Raw genomic sequence first — 14979 nt, 5'->3', positions numbered from 1 at the left:
CTCATTGTGAAGCACTTTTAGAAAGATGTCATTTTTCTGCTCTTGAGCCCTGTGTGTCTGCTGCCTCTCTCCAATACACGTCTGGAGTGGGTGATAGCTGACTTTTGTGCAGTTTCTCAAAACAGCCATACACAAAAGGAGCTTAGGTGTTAATGATGGGCCTCCCACATCCTTATGGACCATCCTGGGAAGGATGGAAGGGATGATTTGGAAACAGTCTCACACTTACACCTGAATGGGCTGTGTCCTGTACCTACACAAAGAACTGATTAATCCTCTGTAGAGAGTCTGGAGCCAGAGCAGGAAGGAAGGATCTCTGTGCACTTCAAAGCCCCTCTTTGAAGTCTCCCTCACTTCAAAGGCACCACTGGGTATAAGAACTGGACCTCTGACCCTGCCACTTCAGTATACTTCTGGACCTGTGGATACTCTGCCAGGAAGAAGGACTGTTGTGCTGCTGAAGGACTGCCACTTTGCTGGACTGCTGCTTTGGAAGAACTGATTTTCTGTTGTGCTACCTGGCTGCTGCCCTCCTGACTGGGGAAGAATAACTGGACCTGAAACCCATCTTGAACCCAGGACCCCAGAGTGACTCAAAGGGCTAGTCTGCTTACCTCCTGATCTGAGCCTCAGTGACATAAAAGGCCCCCCACAGCTCCTGGATGTGTCTTCAATGAGCTCCTGACCCCTAGAGATGCCTCTCAATTCCTGGGCCTGCCCGTTGAAGTGGTTTTTGGCTCCTGAAATCAAGCTTTGGAGCTCTTCCCGGAACTGCGCCGCTCGCACAAAGGATCAGCGTGAGCAAGCGCAAGTTTGTTTCTTCGCATAGCAAGCATAACCGCTTGCGACCTCAAGGCTCCAGCCCATTAGTCCACAAGGCCCGGTGGCCCACGTGCCCCGCAGACTACTGCCAGCGACGCTCTCCTAGCTGTGAACGAACCTCTTCCCTGTGAACGGTACTCTTGGCACAATTCTTGAGAAGGTAAAACTTCAGCTGGACTCATCTGGGACTGTATCCGACCCATGCTTCATAGTGGGTGCCCTGAACTTTTGGATGGGGCCCAGTCTAGCATGATCAGATAGCCCTGGTTGGCGCTTTATGCTTTTAAGCACTACATTTGAGTTTATTTTTTAAAATTCATAACTCCAGTCCATTTTATTGGATTTTAGTTGTTTTGGTCTTGTTTTGTTAATTAAATTAAGCTCTATTTGTTCTAAAGAGATTTGGTATATTTATATGTGGCATTTTCACTGTTTTAAGTGTTGCACAAATACTTTTCACATTGCCTCTTAAGTTAAGCCTGACTGCTCTGTGCCAAGCTAACAGAGGGAGAGCACAGATTATTTTGGGTGTGTATCTGACTTACCCTAACTAGGATTGTGGCTCCTGCTTGGACAGAGTGCAAACATACATCTGCAAACCAGAAACTCAATTTCTAACATACACATTGAAAGGACTGTCATCCATTGCACAAGCCTACACCTGTGACGGTAGAAGTCTCATGGTGACAGGCAGCTGGTTCCATAGCTTGGCTGCACAGTGAGATAGACTCCTGCCTCCCCATCTGACTCTACAAATTTTAGAGACACAAATGAGACCCGTGTTAGTTAATTTAAGGCTTCTCATGGGAGTATACCAGGAGAAGAATTTACGAAAGTCGGCTAGCTCTCCACCATATAGTGTTTTGTGGACCAGGCATAGGGCCTTAAATTCCATCCGTTGCTGTATCGGAAGCCAGTGCAGTGACCTAAGGGCAGCAGAGGTAGAATGGCCTTTTGGAATGTTAAGTAATAAACGAGCTGCCGCATTCTGAATTGATTGTAATTTAGCCCTCTGCGCCTTATCAATGCCTATAAGAAGAGCATTGCAATAGTCTAACCTTGAAAGAATCAGGGCCACTCCTACTGTTTTCCTTAGCTCCTGTGGAATGAAGGGGAAAATCTTCCGAAGAAGCTTCAACAAAAAGAAGCAGGAAGAGGTTGTACGGTAAACCTAGGACGCAAAATTGAGTTGGTCATCAAAGATGACCCCCAGATTTTTTACTTTGGGTGAAGGAACGGGACATTTGCCAGCCTCTCTTGGCTACCAAGTTTGGTTCCAGAGGGACCGGCCGTTGCCCAACTCCATCACCTCAGTTTTTGTCCGTATTAATCTTAAGGTAGTTGAGACTCATCCAGCTCATGATGTGAGTCAGACAGTCATGGAAGCCAGCAGCAGTGGACTCAGATTGGTTAGATACAAAGATGACAATCTGTGAGTCGTCCACCTATGAAACCAGAGAGAAACCGTGCTCTTTGATGAGACTGGCGAGTGGGGTGAAATATATGTGAAACAGATTAGGCGGTAGCGCGGATCCCTGCTGTACTCCACACGGGAGGAGAAAAGATTCAGATTGCAGGGTTTCCCAATATATGGTCTGTTCCCTCGATGCCAGAAACGATGAGAGAAGGGAGAGAGCCCGGTCCCCAATCCCCACTGCCTTCAGCCGCCGCATTAACATCGTGTGATTCATGGTGTCACATGCTGCCGATAGGTCTAGGAGGATGAAAATGGCTCTTCCTCCCCCATTCACCTGTCTGCGAATCTCCTCAGTTGCCATGACCAACGCAGTCTGTGTCGAATGACACGACCGGAAGCCATGCTGACTTGAGTCAAGAAAATAGTTGACATCTAAGTATTGCATTAACTCCTGGTTTATTGACCCTTCGAGAATTTTAGCTGCAATCGGCAGACATGAGATGGGTCGATAGTACTTGACCTCCAAAGGATCTAGGGCCGGCTTTTTCAGAATTGGTCTGATGCAAGCTTTTTTCCAGAACAACGGGTAAGTTCCCGACTCAACTACTTGATTTAAAAGGGCGGTTAGATGTATACTAATCGTCCCGGAAACCAGATGCATAATGGTTGGTGGACATTGATCCTTAGGGGACCCAGATTTAGTAGCTAGCAAGATTTTGTTGACTTCTATTGGAGTAAACATACGGAAACTAGTGAGGTGGCATTGCAGTGTCTTTGCTGGAGCAGAGTTTTCTGTTGAAAATCTATTGGGTTTTTAAGCTCTGGTTTGTCTATATGTTGAAAATTAAAAATATTAATTTGTAACGTTAATCATTTGTTTTGTGTGAAAATTCTAATTAACCAATACGAACTAACAAGAGAAAACTACACGTGGGGATGCATTCGTGTTGCTTATTAATAATGTGCAGGTTTTATTAAATGAATGTTGCTAAGTGTTGTTTGTTTTAAAGCATAAAACGCTTTTGAAATAATGTGTACTAATGCTTAAATGTGTTGCAAAGGCTAGATAATTACATACACATAAGGGTATTAGTGGGGTTAACACTGTTTAATCACTATGCTGTGGTAACGTTGTTTTTGTCTCTTTTAATTAAGATGGTCTGTTTTGGCCTATCGTAAAATGGCTGTCGTTTAAAGCCTACATTCGAGTGCTGAGATTTTGATGAGAAGGCCTTGCTGAACATGGTCGAGAGTCACCTGACCACAGCCTTCGCCTGGTTTAAAGTTTTCCGTGAGGACAGCAGTTCCGGGCGTTAGTCCAAGTTCTTTGGGCAAGGATAAAGTACAATGAACATTGTCAAGCTTGTGGTGACTCTGCTAGAGATATCAAGGAAGAGCGGCTTTCGAAAGAAACATTTGTAAATTTGAGTTCCTTCTTCCGTTTTTATTTTTGTGATTTTTTCTGAGCGGAGATTTTCCAAATGTAGCAATGCTACATCCTTTCCTGCTCGCTCTGCTCAGCGGCTCAACGGAAAACAAGAACATTTTATGTTGCTATTATTTTGTAATTTTGATTATAAATATACTAGACTAGAGAGGGTTTGTGGTCGTTGCATTTGGATTTCTGAGGCCACTTCTTTCCGAACTTGCGTTGGTGAGGATCGATGCTGTGAGGACGGCGACTTGGGAGACTTCTACTAAGAGACCTGTCCTGACTTACTTATGACATTTAGCTAGAATAGGTAACTATGAAAATAATGATTTTATTTTGATTGCCTTTCTAATTGACCTAATTTTAGATAAAGAATCATAATTTTAAATACAGTGTTGGTGATTATTTCTTGTCAATTATTGAGTACTCTATTGTGATTATTGTTGTTTAAATCATGACTCAAGACAGTGTCAATTAGGTCTTATCGACCTGGTTGTAGATGCAGGGTGTTTAGGAGTTTCCTCTCTCATGGTTGGTACTTATAGAGTAATCTGAGTGTATGTTAGTGAAATGGGCCCAAGAGTATGGTGAGTGTATGTGCGTGTATCTGTGAAATTACTCTATCCGTGGAAGTAGGGAGAATTTATATGCCCTAATCTGCACCAATTTCCTGGTAGCAGAATTTGATGGTTATTGATTATTGTCTTGATCTGATTAGATTGCTTGTATATTGGCTTTTTGATTTATTGATTATTGATTGATGTACTAATACTATATGTTGGAGTCATCGTGTTGAGTTTTATGTAGTGCTTCTGGAATTTGGGAGCTGGTAGCAGTTCCGTAGTAGGGCAGAGGGAAGTATATGCTGCTCTCGGGAAAGACGGGATTGTTGGAATTACCTGTACGTATGCAGGAAAAACGTGTGACAATTGAAGTTGCGCGTCACATTGTCTGGGTTCGGAATCAGTGACATCGTCGTGTGTTACTATTAGGGATATATTTCTAGTATAAAAGGAGTGTGAATGGTAGCGAAGGTTATCTGTGAAACTCTGGTCTTAAGTACCAGGGATCCGTAAGGTTTGCCGTTAAAGCTTATCACGGGAGAAGTAATAGGTATTCTCTGAGCTTGTCTGAAAGACTAAGCAGAGGTAAATGCTGCTTGGTTAATGTGTGATATAATTCTGTAGTGGGACAGACTGTTCGCTGTTCTCGGGAAAAGCAGGATTCTGTGTGCATGTACTATATTTTCTTGTATGAAAGTGCGTGAATGTATGAGCATTTAGTTGATTGTAAAACTCTTTGGAGCAGTCCTAGAGGAAGCAGTTACTGGATGCATGTTAGAAGGGCAGAGTAGAAGAATGTGCTACTGTGTCAACGAGAGTAATAATTCCGTGGTGGAACAGAAGTGAGTGCTGTTTCAGGGAAGAGACGGGATTCTTGTGAAAAAGATTTTCTTTACTATTCTATGGTTAGCGAAGCAGACAATGGAGATGTTTATATGTTGTAACTAATAGATTTTGTAAAAATTTGACACGAAGTCTACTGAGAAGATTTTTGTAAAGGAGGGGTAGACGAGTGACAGGAGACAGGAATAGGAGCGACTGCAGCGACTGCTGACGTAAAACAGACCGCGCTCTGATTGGATAGTGGATCAGAACAGTGCTCGCACTGGGATTGGTGTGTTGGTGTGAGCCGCGCAAGGATTGGAAAGAGTCACCTTATACTTTTGTGACGTAGACGCTCCAGGATTGGTGCGTTGGTGTGAGTCGTGCTGTTATTGGATAAAATATCGTACTGAGTTGTATTACGGAAGGGATTAGAAAGTTTTGATAAACGCAGAAATGTATTACCAAGAAGAGAAAAAGAAGAAATCCTTGTTCAGAAAAATAAAGAAATGGTTTGACAAGGATAAAGATGTTAAAACAAGAGAAGGTGAATTGTTACCTCCAACGAAAACGCCTGCATCCTTTATCGTTGCGAGATATGGGTATCATACCTGTATATGGTTGGAGAATTGGGTTAGATATACAAAGGAAGATGGTGTCTTAGCTTTCCCAGAACATGGTTCATTTAATCTGGCCGTGTTGAGAAATTTGCAAGAGAAAATGATGAGTCTAGAGCCTAGACCAAGGCCGACACAGTTTGAGGCTTTGGTGGAATGGGAAGAGGAAGTACATGAGCGAGAAAAGCAGAGGTCTGGAGGAAATTATAGGTACATGTTTGGGAGGAAACATGATCGTGAAACTCATCATGACCGAGTGAGGAGATGGCGAGATGCTAGTATGTCAGAGGGATTATATCCTATGAGAACAGTTGACGAGAAGGAAGAAAGGAAGGGTATGGAGAGAGTTCCTGAGGCAGAAGTGAGAAGATATGGAGTTAGCGATTATGAGGATGAGGTCTTGAATGACATGATTTACAAGAGACCACCTCCATATAGACCAGAACCAGAAGAGAGCACACCAGTTGTTTATCCGATAAGAGATACATTGCGTATCATTGAGACAGAAGTTGTGACACCAGAATTAAGAAGTGGTAACCCTTTTAGAGAAAAAGAGGGAGAGAAAAGATGTGGTGATGAGAATACGAGAGAATTAGCCAGAACTACATCAGAACTGACTGAAAAGATTAGGGAACTAACGAAGAATCTAGAAGCTGTTACGGTGCCTGTAACTATAGGTCCGGTTATGCCTGTTTTTGATAAACAGAGGATGGGTGAAAATGGTCTGGTGGTTCCATATGTTGGGAATAAGATGACAAGTTTGGCTGGTCCCTCAGGAGATTCAGGAAAAAGGGTGGAAAGTAATGATGATTTGAGACAATCCAGACATGACACATGCAGTGGAGGATTAGAGGTACAGTCTAATTCGAGATTGGATACTAGTGATGCTAGTTGTTCAGGGATGCCAATGTTAGAACCACAGAGGGTGTCAGGAAAGGTGGTTCCAGTGAAAAGAACTACTGAAATAACAACTGAAGATTTGAATGAATGGATGAAAGTCCTTCAAAAGAGGGATAAAGATTCCCAGGCAATTGATGTGGCCAAGTTACGCATAGAATTAGAGGAGCTTGTTGTAGGGACAGTTCCTACAGACATTCTAAAAAATCATCATGATGGAGAATTGTTATTCATGTGTAAAAACATTACCTGGAGAGCTAAAAATACACATGACAGGTTAAGAGCAATAGCGAATGAGCAAGGAGTTGACATTGATAAGGTGAAAGCATTGCAGAGGTCTTACAGGATGGATTTTACAGACAAGGATATTGAAAATTTGAATGGTAATGGTAGAACAGGACAGATTAAAGAGATGATCGCCTTATTGCGAAAATGGGGTGACATAGAGAAATGGAAGGATAGGTGGTATAAGATAAGGGAAGAATCAGTGGACAGGACTTATTCAGCATTTCCTGTGAGAGAAAAAGAGAAAACGGTGGATGCTTATCCTATGAGAGAAATACCTGGAGGAGGATATGTACATGTTCCATGGACCAGACAGGATATTCTATCATTTACGAATGATTTCCCTCGACTGAGAGAAAAGCCCGTCGAGTGGTATAGGCAGGTAGACAGGTTTGTGAAATTGTCAAAAGTGCTGTGGATTGACCTGAATAGTCTGTTTGATATAATTGTTCCAGCAGATTTGTGGACTGAGTGTAAAATAGTTGTAAGTTGGCCTACTGAGGAATATCCAAGAGATCCGAGAACAGGAGCACCAGATCCAGAGGTAATGAGGAAGTATGATCAGGTGATTGTATACCTGAAAAGTAAAGTACCTCCAAAAGAGACAGACTGGGTTAAGATAGATCGAACACATCAGGAAGCAAAAGAATCAGTTCATGCTTTTTATGAAAGGCTGATACTGGCTTTTAAACAATTCAGTGGGGATGAGCACCTGGGTGACACAGATTTGAGTCATTTTGTATACAGATTTGTATATGGCCTGAGACCTGAGATTAGTGAGAGAATTCGTGAGCATACAGTGGATTGGCAGAGTAAGAAAATAGATGAGATTCTGAGACATGCAAAATACTTCAGTGATGAAATTGAAGCAAAACAGAGAAAGCTGAAAGAGAAAGCAATGTGGGCACAAGTGAAAGTTGCGGAGAGACAAGAAGCACAGTTGGTGGAACAGACAAATAATTCAGGGAATAGGCCCAGATATGCAGGGAAAGGAAAGGGGAATCTTGACGAAGCGAAGAAGAAGTTCCCTTGTCACAACTGTGGCCAATTGGGACATTGGAGATCTGAATGTACTAATCCACCATTAGCGAATAACGAGAGTAAACCCTTCAATCAACAGGTGCAGAACGAAGGGAATAATCAACAGCAGCAACAACAGAAGGTTGTGAGACAGCAGAGCCAAGAGCCAAAACCGCCCTTGCCGCAGAATAGAGGGTCACAAAAGTACAATCAGGATTCGGGATTCTACAATGAGGAGCAGGTAAACAAACCAAGGCGTTCTAACCAGGTACAACAGTATTTGTTAAAGAATGAAGGGAGTGAGTCTGAAGGTGATTATTGACGGTGCCGAGGAGAGGAGGAAGAGTGCATACTTGGTGCAACTCTAGAAATAGACCAGGCAGGACCATTTGTAGATGGGAAAATAAATGAAGAAAGTGTTACTTTTTTAGTAGACACAGGTGCGACAAGATCAACTGTCAGGTCAGCAGATATTAGAAATCTTCCTCTCTCGGATGAAGCAATCCAAGTAGTTGGTGTAGCAAATACACAAATCAAGACACGACTTACTGAACCAGTAAGAGTACAAATAGGGAAATTTTCAGACATGCACAGATTTATTGTCTGTGACACTAGTCCAGTGAACCTGTTAGGCAGGGATCTGCTATGTAAGATGAACTGTACAATTTTTTGTACGCCAGATGGAATAGCTTTTGAAACACCAGATGAGGATGTTTTGTACCGAATGACTCTAGATAATAGAGAGAGTGAAATGGTCGGTGCATATGCTGTGTTTAATCCAGAGGATTTGCCTCAAGAGCTGAGAGACACAGTGAAAAAGACAGTTTGGGATTTTACTGGAGAGGATGTGGGATTGATGAATAATGTAGATCCTGTGAAAATTTCAGTGAAAGAGGGAATTACTTATCCTAACATTCCTCAGTACAAAATGACAACAGAAATAATTGAAGGAATAACTCCTATAATTGAGAAAATGATTCAGCAAGGAGTTTTGAGAGAACTACTGAGTAGTCCGTGTAATTCACCGATAATGGGGCTAAAGAAACCTAATGGGAAGTTCAGGATTGTACAGGATTTGAGAAAAGTTAACCAAATTGTGGTGGCATGTTGTCCTATTGTGCCAAATCCGTCAGTGATTTTGTATCAGATTCCACATGATGCTGAGTGGTATACAGTGATTGATTTGTGTCATGCTTTCTTTTCAATTCCATTGCATCATGACAGCCAGCCGATTTTTGCATTTAGGTTTGGCCAGCGTATTTTAGCATGGTGTCGAATCCCACAGGGGTACACAGAGAGTCCATCGATATTTAATCAGTTATTGAAAAAGTCATTGGAGAGTTTGATCATGCCTGAAAGCTCAGTACTAGTGCAGTATATTGATGACCTACTTGTGGCATCAAAGACACGTGAAGCTTGTGAAGTAGATACCATAGCTTTACTGAATCATCTGGCAGATGGAGGGTTAAAGGTATCTCCAGCCAAATTGCAATTTAGCAAGAAAGAGGTGCATTATCTTGGACACAATATTGAAAAGGGTCTGAGAAAAGTGACTGATGACAGGATCAGAATTATCAGAGAAATGAAAGCCCCAAAGACCCAGAGAGAAGTGAGGATGTTTCTGGGGATGGTGGGTTATTGTCGTCAGTGGATAATTAATTTTTCGCTGATAGCAAAGCCACTGATTAAGCTGACAAAAAGTGAGATGAAAGATCCATTGGAACTAGATGGAGAACAAATGGCAGCATTTGAGGAATTGAAGAGCAGAATGTGTGAAGCCCCTGCTTTAGGTATGCCAGACTATGAAAAAGAGTTTGAGTTGTACTGCAGTGAGAGAAATGGATGTGCACTTTCAGTGTTAATTCAGAAACATGGATTACTGAGAAGGCCTATTGCGTACTTCTCATCGACACTTGACCCTGTAGCTGTGGGTTTACCAGGTTGTCTGAAATCTGTAGCTGTAACATGTAAAAGTCTGGAAGAGAGTGAAGGAATCATAATGGGATATCCAGTAAGGGTATTCGTACCTCATAATGTGGCAATTCTTTTGACAAGAAGCAGAACTCAGTATATGTCACATAGTCGGCTGACTAAATATGAGAAAGTCATTCTGGGAGCATCAAATGTGACTCTTGAGAGATGTGTGAATGTGAATCCAGCAACATTATTGCCAGATAATGAAGGTGTGGGAATAAAGACAGAAGATGATCACAATTGTTTGGGTGTGCTGGATTACTGTACAAAACAGAGACCAGACATAAGGGATCTTCCGTTGCCTGAGAGTGATCATGTGCTGTTTGTGGATGGATCATGTCTGAGGAATGATGATGGTGTGCTGAGTGCAGCATATGCAGTGTGCAAAGTTTCAGAAGTTATGGAAGCATCACCAATGAAAGGAGTGAAATCTGCACAAGTTGCTGAATTGGTGGCATTGACGAAAGCTTGTGAAATTGGGAAAGATCTGAGAGTGACTGTGATGACCGATAGTCAGTATGGATTTGGAGTTGTGCATGATTTTGGCCAGCTTTGGCTACAGAGAGGTTTCTTGACGTCGAGTGGGACTCCAATAAAGAATGCTGAGGTGATTGGGAGATTGCTTGAGGCGATACAGCTGCCTAAGGAATTAGCGGTTGTAAAATGTGTTGCTCATGGACAAGGAGATGATTTTGTGACAATTGGAAACAGATTTTCAAATGACATTGCACAGTATTGTGCTAAAAATAATCACTCGATTAATAGGGAACGAGAAGGGGAAATGTCTTTTTGTTCTGTGATGTTTACTAATGTCCTAGAAACGTGGGATGAGGTGAAACAGTTGCAGGATGAGGCAGGAAAGGAAGAAAAGAAAGACTGGATCAAGGCAGGTTGTGCCCCAAGAGAAAAAGATCATGTCTGGATCTATAGAGATGGTAGACCAGTCATGCCTAACTCTATGTTGTCAGCAATGGCAAGGATGTATCATGGCCAGGGACATTTGGGAAGGGATGCGATGATCAGGTCTTTTAAACAGACTTGGTACAATGCAAAGTTCAGGACGATTGCAGAAAGCATTTGTCAAAGATGTTTGATTTGTCAGCAATTTAACACTGGGAAAAAGACAGTGGTGAGTCTAGGAACAATAGGCAGAGAAGGTGGTCCTTTTACCAGAATGCAGATTGATTTCATTGAAATGCCGCAAGTGAACAGATTGAGGTATGTTCTAGTGGTAGTCTGTTTGTTCTCAAGATGGGTGGAGGCCTATCCGACTAGGAGAAATGATGGAATAACAGTTGCAAAATTACTGTTGAGGGAGTTGATTCCTAGGTACGGATTTCCAGTAACGATTGAGTCTGATAGAGGTGGACACTTCTATAATGAGCTCATGAGTTTGATTTGTGAAGCATTGGGCATACAGCAGAAGCTACATTGTGCTTACAGACCAGAGGCTTCTGGTGTTGTTGAGCAGATAAATGGCACAATTAAGAACAGGATTGGTAAGATGTGTTTAGCCACTGGAATGAAATGGCCTGATGTCTTGCCTCTAGTGCTAATGACTATTAGATCTACTCCAGATAGAACTACTGGTTTGAGTCTACATGAAATTTTGATGGGACGTGCAATGCGTCATGCATTTGTACCTGTCAATAAGTTGATGACAATAACTGATGACATGATTCTGGATTACTGTAAAGGCCTGACTGACGCAGTTCATTCTGTGTTTCACCAGGTTGGAGAAGACGCTACTACCCTTGAGAAGAAGCAAGCTCATGATCTGAGTCCAGGGGACTGGGTGAGGATTAAAGTGCACAGAAGAAGAAATTGCTTGGTTCCAAGGTGGGGAAGACCAAGACAAGTCATTCTGACTACGACAACTGCAGTGAAGTGTGCTGGTGTGAAAAACTGGGTGCATGCAAGTCATACTCTGAGAGTTCCAAACCCAAAAGACGGGACTGGTAAAGAGTATTTTGAAGAGTCAGATTCCAGTGATGATGAAGAAACAGAACCAGTAAAGAGAAATCAAAATTCTGGAAGAGCTGAAGGAGAAAGAGAGTCAAGTGATTCTTTCTTTCCAGGAGAGACTTCAAGAGAAACATTGAGAGTTTCAAAAGGAAGATCGGATTCTGTAAGAGAGCCTGAAGTTCGAACAAGCAGTGGAAAAGAAAGAAGAGAAAAGAGCAGTTCCACAGAGATTACTCCTGAATCAGATGAGGAGGTTGAAAATCCACTTGAGATTACACTTGAAGAAGTAGGGTTAGAAGAAGATAGAGAGGGACAGATTGCGGAAGACCCCCGAGGAGGTGTAGGGAATATTTCTGATGAGCTAGGTGAAGGGACAAGTAGACAGCAAGAAGATTGCGTGTTGGAGACCCGAGGAGGGAAAGAAATAGGGAAGTCTCAAACAGTGGTGATAAAGAGTGTGGAGCGAAAGAAAACTGCTGAAGAACAAGAGGCATTTGAAACAGAACCGGATGAGAGTGAAAATGAGAAATCAGAAGGTCGAGTTCTGAGAAAGAGAACTTGGATTGGAGAAAGAAATAATAAAGAAACAAGACCAAAAAAGGTTCTAAGAGGAGATCTTTGGCCTAACAACAGAGTAAAGAAGCTGAGATACAGACTGATAAGAGCAAATACATCGAAAGCTGAACAAGTGAATGAGGTATCGAGTCAAAACGAAGTGAAGAGAAAGGAGCAAAAGGAGTCAAAAGAACCGGAGGAGATAAAGAGAATTAGAAGACCCAACCAAAAGTACAGATCACCGGAATGGTCTTATGTGGCACTGTCTGAAGGAGGAGAAGAAGAAGAAACAGTGAATCGAGACAATCCGGAGGGGATCTTGAGAAAAGTGGTTGAGGAAAAGGAAAAGTCTGTTGGAATCCTAAAAGTTATCCTGACTGACATTGGAGAAGAGTCGGAAGCACAGGATGTCGTTGATGATCTGATACAATTTGATGTTGCTGAAGAAGGAGTGAAGAGTGATGAATATCCAAACTGAGTGAACTGAAGAAATCACTTGGTGAAAAGTGAAAAGGAGAAAGTCTGAAATTAAGCTGTCTGAAGTAATACAGAAATAAAGAATTGCAGTAGTGGAGCAGTAGAGGCTAAGTCAAAAGACACGGTCAAAGTAGTAAAATGGCTAACATAGAGAATAATCAAAGTAGATGTGCCTTTTTGAAAAGATGGTGTAGAATGTGCTGTTGCTGTACTGGATTATTAATGCTATTATGGGGAGTTTTAGCTTTATTAGTTACATTTAGAGTTACAATAGGTACATTTGAGATACATACTGAGAATGAGACTAAAGTAGAGAAGAATTCACAGAAAGTAGTCCCAACTCGAATTAGTAATACTTACATGCATAAAGATAGGTCAATTAATGATTTTTCTAGTAATGTTTTTTCAAAATTATTGTATGAATATGTGAAGACAATGGAAGTGAGGGATTGCTACGTATGTATGCAGTTACCTGCATCCGTTTCAGAGGGTGTTACTTATCACCATTTACCAGCTACGTATGGAATTTCATGTAGTGTGTTAAGTAGTGTTTTCTATTTGTTAGGGAAAATAGATTATGAGATGTCTAACAAAGATAATATTTTTGGGCAATTGTCTATGAACAAAAGGCTGAATCCAGCTAAAGAAGCTAACATTTTGGGTGAGATTTTTATTGAGAAAGAAGAATTAACATTAGATTACATTTTTAAGAATAATTTGACTTGCAGTTTAAAAGAAGAGGAGAAGGCTTTCCTAAACATGGTAGAGGAAAGGAGAATGAGCATGCATGAAAAGGCAGGGAAATACAAAGTGAGTGAGACAATTTGGGACATTGAGATGGGGAAAGAATTGAGGAATGGGGCTAGTCCAACGTTAGCTCTAGATGCACCACAGAAGGGTAAACTATGCATTACAAGGAAGAAATCCCAATATGATACATATTTTGTTGGGACTAGTGAGTGTCATGATACATACTTCATTGCGACAGGATGGGGTTTTTTTTATGTTTAAAACGTTTTTATTGAGACAAAACAAACCATGGGGGAGGGGGACAGGAGGCAGGATACGTGGAATACAGTCAAAGAAGAAGGGATGCATCTCCAGAGGGTTGGCAATAGGTGAAGCGTTGGCTCAGAGGGAAGAACACAGTAAATGAACGCTAGAATTACAAGCTGTGGAATCCCACGCGCGTATCCGACACCCAAAAGCAGAGCAATAAAACCCCCCCCAATCAACCCCTCAACAGAACACAGTCCCCCCCCCTCCCATCCCCCATCCTCCCAGTACAAAAACAACAACACTCCCCCCTCCCCCCGTCCTATGGTCCCGCAGCAAAGTAGCCCTAACCAGGAAGCCCCGCACAGCCCCCCCCCCCCCGCCGGGGGTCCCCATCTCACATGTAAGCTAGTCCGCCGGGGTCACCGGCGGCCGCAGCCTGAGAAGCCTAAGATACCTCGGGCAGGTGAGCTCCCGGAATTCAGTGGACAGCAGCGCTAGAAAGGGTTGCCATAGCTCCTCAAATTGGTCTATCTCCCCCGCAACCGTAAGCGACAGCTTCTCCATCCCCAGCACATGCCAGAGTCTGTGCAACCAACCGGTGATGGAGGGGGCGGTGGATGTGCGCCAGTGGATCAGAATGTTCTGAACCGCAGACCCCAGCGCTATCGCAATCTGCCTACCCCTGCGGGACTTCAGTGGGTACATTAGGTCATTGGGGAGGCCCAGCAGGACATACGCCGGGAGGCGCGGCAGCTCTATGCCAAAGTGCTCATCCACCTCGTCCAGAACTTCCTTCCAGTAGGCGGTCAGCACTGGGCAATCCCATAGGATGTGTGTAAGGGTACCTTCCTGCCCGCAGCTCCGCCAGCACCCCTTGTCAGTGTGTCTATGCATTTCATACAGTCTCTCCGGGGTGTAGTACCAGTATGTGGACACTTTAGTGAAGGTTTCCGTAAGGCCCGTGTGGTATGCAGAGTGCCGCGCCCGATACGCAATTTTGTCCCATTCCTTGTGGCTGAGTGTCCTACCCAATTCCCTGTGCCAACGCTCCCTCCCCGGATTGTAGTAGTGAAACGGCGGGGGTTGTAGGTGTTTGTACAGATCAGTGATCAGTTTAGCGTCGGAGGTCCGAGT

The sequence above is a fragment of the Triturus cristatus genome, chromosome 9, assembly GCF_964204655.1.
Source record: "Triturus cristatus chromosome 9, aTriCri1.1, whole genome shotgun sequence".
NCBI classification, from domain to species: domain Eukaryota; kingdom Metazoa; phylum Chordata; class Amphibia; order Caudata; family Salamandridae; genus Triturus; species Triturus cristatus.
This window is presented reverse-complemented; position numbering follows the sequence as displayed.